The sequence below is a fragment of the Mandrillus leucophaeus genome, unplaced genomic scaffold (assembly GCF_000951045.1).
Source record: "Mandrillus leucophaeus isolate KB7577 unplaced genomic scaffold, Mleu.le_1.0 Scaffold206, whole genome shotgun sequence".
Classification (NCBI taxonomy): Eukaryota; Metazoa; Chordata; class Mammalia; order Primates; family Cercopithecidae; genus Mandrillus; species Mandrillus leucophaeus.
Window position 1 is genome coordinate 1,357,539 of NW_012102099.1, and position 7,405 is coordinate 1,364,943.

Genomic DNA, 7,405 nt, shown 5'->3' on the forward strand with positions numbered 1-7,405 from the left:
AAAATAAGGATTATGTTATTGTTTTTGAACTAATTATCCTTGACTACAAAGATCAAGAGCAAGCATGACGCCAGTCTAAAGTTGGACAGGCAGTTGCTGGGCAGATGTCCTTGTGGAAGTATTTTTTGTGCAAGGTTTCGATGGCCTTTGTGCAAGGTTGTGATTTTTGTAGTCTTTTGTGTAATCAGTCTTTGTTATTACCTGTTTTGTCATCAGTCTTATTTGTTTTGCAAGCATGAAAATCCTCTATGGCCTTCCCCAGCTCTATTTGTCAAGGTTTTCTTAACATTAGTGACTCCATTTTTATTCTGACCATATTCATAGGGTCTTGAGCTGTTTTACTCTGTTGGAAGTATATTAGAGAGGCAAGGTCCCCTTTGTGGCTCTGTGCTGAACACTTTACATATTTTATCTTACTCCTCGCAGTGTTGAGTACCATGATAGTACCTATTACACAGATTTTTTAAACTGAGGCTGAAGTGCAGAGCCTGGTTCAAGGAGGTCACACGGTGAATGAGAGGAGGAGCTGGGATTTCTGGCTGGTGTAGATCTGAGCCTAGCGTTCCTTACCTCTAGGACCTATGCATTCTGCATGCCCCACCCAGGACAGATGGAAAGGTTCTGAGTAGCCCATTCACACCTTGCACCGACACCTGGGTTCTGGAGACCTAAGCTCTGGAACTGATTTGCTATATATGACCTGGTCCAGGTTGCTTATTGTAACTTCTCTTGGCTTCAGCTTTCTTATCTTTCCAATGGGAACAATAAATTCCCAAAGCCCTGCTCTGCTCGTCAGAGCTGTGGCCAGAAAGACACAGGCCATGGATGGAAGAACAGTTGGAAACCGTAAAGTACCAATGCATTGGATTCTACTGAAAGACTTTTTCTGAAAGCCTGGTGTTCAGGGTCAGTGCCTTGGAGGGAGGATCAGAGCTCCCCACTGCTTCTGGGTGTGAGAGCTACAGGAGATCCTAGCCACTAGCCCTTCCTCTTCCTTCCCCTCCCTTGGAGGGGAAATGGCCCAGGCTGCTTAGTGCTGGCTCTCACAGCCACTCCCTCCTGCTCCCCTGCATCCTGCCGGTCACCTCCCAGTACAGGAAGTGAGATCTCCACTCAGCCTGCCAGGCGAACAGGAAGAGGCCAGGGTGTGCTAGCCAATTCCTGACTCTGCTCTGGACATGAAAGCTCCAACTTAACCCCTTGAGCCAGCCCAGAATTCCCACCCTTGGAGCAGCAGCAGGGCTTGAGAGATGTGGTCTCTTGCTCTGGCATCTCTATGACTGGCTTTTGCAAGCCTTTTCCTCTCTCTGGGCCTCAATTTCCTTGTCTATAAAATGGAAGCTTGTATTATTCCTGGACTAGCTCCAAACATCGCTGAACTGCTGGGAATCTCAGATAGGGCGATAAGTGTTTTGCATGCTACTAAAATTAGAAAACTATCTCTGTATTCCCTGCAGTGCTCCCTGCAGAGCCATAACAGATGAAGTGCTTAGTAAATGTCAGCGGAAGTGGTTGGAGATGGTGGATGTAGGCTCAAATGTATATGACCTTGAACACATTACCTCATCTCTTAGCACCTCAGAGCCCTCACGTGTCAAAAGCAGGAAAATGGCAGTACCTGCCTTGGAAGGCTGCTGCAGGGATTGAATGAGAACAGAAGTGCACAATGATAACGTATTATTAAAATTAGCTTGTGAATCAAAGAAGAGATGAGCAAAACAAAGTCCCTGCTCTCAAAGACTTAACAATTGTGGCAGATAGGATTCATCTCTTTTGAGCCACCTCCAGTTGATTGGCAGGGGCTGCCTGAGGGCTGCGTAGAGGATTATAAAAACTGGATCTACTCCCAGCAGGAAGAAGGGATTGATTATCAATGCCTGCCACAGGCAGGAGTGGGGAAAGCAGCAGCAGGTGGTCAGTGCACATGTTGACCGGGATCTGGTTAGAGACAAAGACACACAAGCCAAGAATTCTGGTATCAGGCCAGCAACTTGTTTGGGGGAAAGCAGAATCAGGAGCCATTCCCCAGGCCGATGGCATTCAAGCCAAACCTTGAAAGGTGAATGGAAGGAAGGTTACTCTGGGCAGAGGGAACAGCTTGAGCAAACACAGTGCCAGAGTTCTGCCTGCAAGGAACAGACAACCCCGCCAAAGGTGGCTTAGACAAGAAGGAACATTTATTCTCTCTTAAAACAAGTCCAATAATGAGTGCTTTCAGGTTATTTGAGCTGCTCAACACTAGCATCAAATTCCTTTATATTTTTTATTTTGCTGGTGTTATTGTGTCCCTCCAATTTATTTGTTGAAGCCGTAACCCCCAGGACCTCAGAATGTAACAGTATTTGAAGACAGGGTCTTTAAAGAGGTGATGAAATTAAAATGAGGCAGTTAGGGTGGACATTACTCCAATCTCCCTGGTGTCCTTATATGAAGAGGAAATTTGCATCTGTAATCCCAGCACTTTGGGAGACCAAGGCAGGTGGATCACCTGACGTCGGGAGTTCAAGATCAGCCTGGCTAACATGGTGAAATCCCATCTCTACTAAATATACAAAATTAGCTGGGTGTGGTGGCACACGCCTGTAATCCCAGCTACTCGGGAGGCTGAGGCAGGAGAATCACTTGAACCTGGGAGGCGGAGGTTGCAGTGAGCTGCGATCGCGCCACTGCACTCCAGTCTGGGTGACAGAGTGAGACTCCATCTCCAATGAAAAAAAAAAAAAGGAAATTTGGACACACCAAGACATGGTCACTTGTGCACAGGGAAAGACCGTGTGAGAACACAGTGGGAAGACAGACAGCTGTCTGCAAGCCATGGAGAGAGGCCTCAGGAGAAATTGTCAGAGGTATTTGAACCGGAGCAACTCCATCTTGAATAGAAGCTAGGTAGAGTGAGGCTGAGACCTACTGGGCTGCATTTCCAGACAGTTAAGGCATTCTAAGTCGCAGGATGAGATAGGGGGTCAGCTCAAGATACAGGTCGTAAAGACCTTGCTGATAAAACAGTTGCAGTAAACAAGTCAGCTAAATCCCACCAAAACCAAGAGGGCCACGAGACTGACCTCTGGTCGTCCTCACTGCTACACTCCCACCAGCACCATGACAGTTTACAAATGCCAGGGCAACATCAGGAAGTTACCCTATATGGTCTAAAAAGGGGAGACATGAATAATCCACCCCTTGTTTAGCATATCATCAAGAAATAACCATAAAAATGGGCAACCAGCAGCCTTTGGGCTGTTCTGCATATGGAGTAGCCATTCTTTTATTCCTCTACTTTCTTAATAAACTTGCTTTCACTGTACTGTAGGGACTCACCCTGAATTCCTTCTTGTGTGAGATACAAGAACCATCTCTTGGGGTCTGGATGGGGACCCCTTTCCTGTAACAAAACCAACTCTGCCAATGCCTTGATCTTGGACTTCCAGCCTCCAGAACTGTCAGGAAATAAATTTCTGTTGTTTAAGCTGCCTGGTCTGTGGTATTTTGTTATGGCAGCCCGAGCAGACTCATGCACCTGGTAAGGTGGCTGCAGTGGCCTTGGGAGTGGCACATGATGCCATCCCGAGATAAGGCCAAGGGTTTCCCCTTCTTGTATGTCTTTTTTTCATGGAGCAAAACCTTTCCCAGGAATCTTCAAAAGACTTCCCTTAAGAACCCAGGGGCCAGATGCATTTGCCAGGACTTTTTTCGGCTGAGTCAAAGACCGAATAATGGACCTAAACAGGAGAGTTTCTCTCTTCTTCAGGCAATAGTCAAGGGTGGGTGTGGCAGCCCCCTGGGTCCCAGACCTTGATGTCTCCTATTTTGTTGCTCCACCAAACAGTGGTTCTGCTATCAACTGCAAGATGGCTCTCTCCACCCAGCTGCAGTCCAGCCAGTAGGGTCAACAAAGCCGAAAACATGATCTGTCTCTTTAAAGTGATGTAAGTAGCACAAATTTCTCCTTGGCCAGAACTTGGTTCATAGCGGAGCCTAGCTGCAAAGGAGGCTGGGAAATGTAGTCTTTTATTCTGAGTGGCTATGTGCCTAGCTAAAAACTCTTTAGAGAAAAGGAGGAACATGGATACTGGGGGACACTTAGCAGTCCCTACCTCACCAGAATTGGGTCACATGCCCCTGCCCCCATCAATCCCTGGTCAAGGGAATTATCTTAGACCAATGGTCCTCAAATGTAGGCATACATCAGAATCACCCAGAAGGCCTGTCAAATAGATTGCTGTGCCCCGTCCACACGGTGGCTGATTTAGTAGGTCTGAGACCTGAGAAACTGCGTTAATAACAAGTTCCCTGGTGCTACTAGTCTGGAGACCACAGTTTGGAAACCACTGTCTTTGGTCAATCATGATTTGCCTCCTGGGGCCAGGTCAGGGTTACATTCCCTGGGCACTTTGGAGGGCGATCCTGGAAGAACTGGGGCTCCACCTGCATGAAAGCATGGTGAGAAAGCCTGTTGGATGGCAATCAGGAGAGTCTTACGGAAACAGGAAGATGGGTGGTTTGGAGAGGCTATGGGGGCCAGGTGGGGTATGTCAGAGATGAGACTCGAGGTGGTTTTAGGCCCAGTTTCTAAAAAGTCAGAATCTGACAGAAGAGTTTGACCTTTATCCTGAAGGCACTGGGGAGCCATGGGAGGTTCTGAAGCAAGGAAATGCCATGATCAGATTTATGGAGGGTACATTGAAGTAGTGGTCCTTGGCTGGGTGCAGTGGCTCACGTCTGTAATCCCACCACTTTGGGAGGCCAAGGCTGGAGGATTGCTTGAGGCTACGAGTTCGAGACCAGCCTGGACAACATAGGGAGACCCTCATTTCTATAATAATGTTTTAAAAATTAGCTGGGCATGGTAGCATGTGCCTGCAGTCCCAGCTACTCAGGAGGCTAAGGCAAAAGGATTGCTTGAGCCCAGGAGTACAAGGCTGCAGTGAGCTATGATTGCATCACTGCACTCCAGCCTAGGTGACAGAGTGAGACTCTGTTTCTGGAAAAAAAAAAAAAAAAGAAAAGATCTGCAAGGTCAGGTCCTCAGATCCGCTTGCACCAGAATGCAGGATTCCCAGCCATGTTCTTTAAACACACCTGAAGAACTTAAAAATGCAGATTTCCAGGCATGTTCTACCTACTCCCTGATTATGGAGGTGGAAATATGCATTTGAAACATATCCCCTCTTCTCCAAGTGATTCTCATGCACTTTGAAGTTTGAGAACCACTGGATTAGGATGGAAGGCCTGGAGACAAAGGCCCTCTAAGAGGCAACACCCCCTAGGATAGGATGTAAGCTCCTTGAGGGCAGGGACCTTGCCTGTTTTATATCTTTCTTGTTCACTATGCCTAGAACTGCCTGGCACCTGGTAGGTTCTCAATAAGTATTGGTTGTAGTGGAGTTAGGAACTTCAGTCTGGGTCCTGATTTTGTCATAGACTCATTCTGTGATCTCTGACAAGTATCCCCACCTTTATCTCCCCCCACCCACTTTATCTGTAAAATGAACTTGGAGATAATCTGTAGAACTTTTGTCCTTAGGATTCTAGTTGATCGATTGAGACGCTGTCAATAAACAGGAGACGTTGTGTAATGTCCCACCCTCTCCCAGCCCCTTTCTCTCTTAAGCCACAGAGATTGTGGCAGGTGGTACCCTACCCATCCCTCTTTCCTCATCTCCTTCCCCTGGCCCAGAACAGCCAAAACAATAGGACACAAGCAGCACGTACTGAAATGACTTTTAATATCTCATGTTGCAGCAAAATTAAAAATATACAAAAAGTTCGTGGTGTACAAAAGAGTCTCAGTAAAGAGGCCCCAGCTTGGGGCCCCCTCCCCCTCGCCCTCCTGGGGGAAGCACGGAGGGTGAATGGGGGTCGGGGGATGGAGGATGGCACAGATGTAGTAAATACCAGGAGGTGAGACCAGGGAAAGGAAACAGAAGAGGACAGGGGTGAGGGCCCGTTAGGGAGGAAGAGACGACAGGTAGGGGAAGAATCACTCGGAATTGTGCTGACAGAGGGAGATTAGCCCCTCAGGCATGGCTAGTGATTCCTACAGTTCCAGGGGCATGGAGGGGAGGATCAGGGCTGGGGGTATTCTGGTGGGACCCTCAAAAGAACTGGGTTCTGGTCTCACCCTGCCACCAACTTACTGTGTGACCTTGGGCTGGCCATCTCCCATCACTGGGCTTGCCCCTTCAGTAAAATAGGATGCTGGATGTCTAAACCATTGATTCCTAACATGGGGTCCCAGACCCTCATGGCCTGTGAAAGCAGGAATGGGTGCCCACGAGTGCTTTTGAGAATTTTGTATTAAGCAACTCAATAAAATACAAATATTCCCCCACCTTCAAGCCCTAGAAGTTGACTTGAGGCCTTGGAAGCATTTATCTGCAATCAGAAGCTCAGTTTGAGTTAATTTAATGTGGGAAAATGAATTCTTCTTCAAGAAATGAGGCTGGTTTGGGAGAAAAATCTTCCAAACCACAGGATCCTCAGGGAAGAAAATAATGAGGGAGCTATGGGAACGGTTCAGATCCCTTCCAGCTATTTCATGATGGGTTTGGAAAGCCAGTGGGGCTGGGGGCTGTGTTTATATGAGGCCCCTACAAGTTCAGTGGTTTAGCTTAATGGAGACCAGGCAGAAAAGGGTCGGATTCGATCTGGGGGAGTTTGGGTGAGAGAGAGACGGAGGAATCGTCTTTTACCCCCTGGCGCCTTCTGTACCCCTTCTTTGTCCTAGGGTACCCTCCATTCTGAGATTATTGCAGGTTCCCTGGGACCCCCACCCCTTCAGCCTGGCCCGGGGGTGCTCTTGCAGCGGTTATGCATAGAATAAAGGCCAGGGTTGCTGAGGAGAGGGCAGCCTCCTCCTCCAGAGAAGGGAAGGGTGGCAGAAGCCCAGCACAAGGGGTAACCTCTCTGTCCCCTGGAAAGTTTTCTGTCTCCAGAAACCAGGCCAGGCTTGAACGGGGCCTTCCTTTTCCACTCCCACATCTCCCGCTCCAGAGTCCTTCCTCCCCATACCTCTATCAGCAGCAGCCAAGGACCCAGAAATGTCCTATCCTCTCCCCAACCAGAACGGCACATTGCAGACCCTTTCCTCCTCAGCCCTGGGTCTCAGAAGCCTCTGTGGTTGGGAAGGGGGACTCAGACCCCAACCCCACTACTGCCCATGCGGCTTGGCACCCACTCAGTCCCTTCCATTGAGACACTGCAAAGCACTTTAAAACATAAACTGACAGCTCCCCCTACCAACCTCTACTGCAGGCCCCACCACAGCTTGAACTGGGAGGGAGACAGGTGCCAAAGGTGGCAGGGGCCAGCACAGAATGGGACAGTTGGGTCCTGGCTTTCAGTCCACATCCTGCACCTGGACTCCCCTGCAACCCAATGTCAATTCCTCCTAACCAGTGGCCCC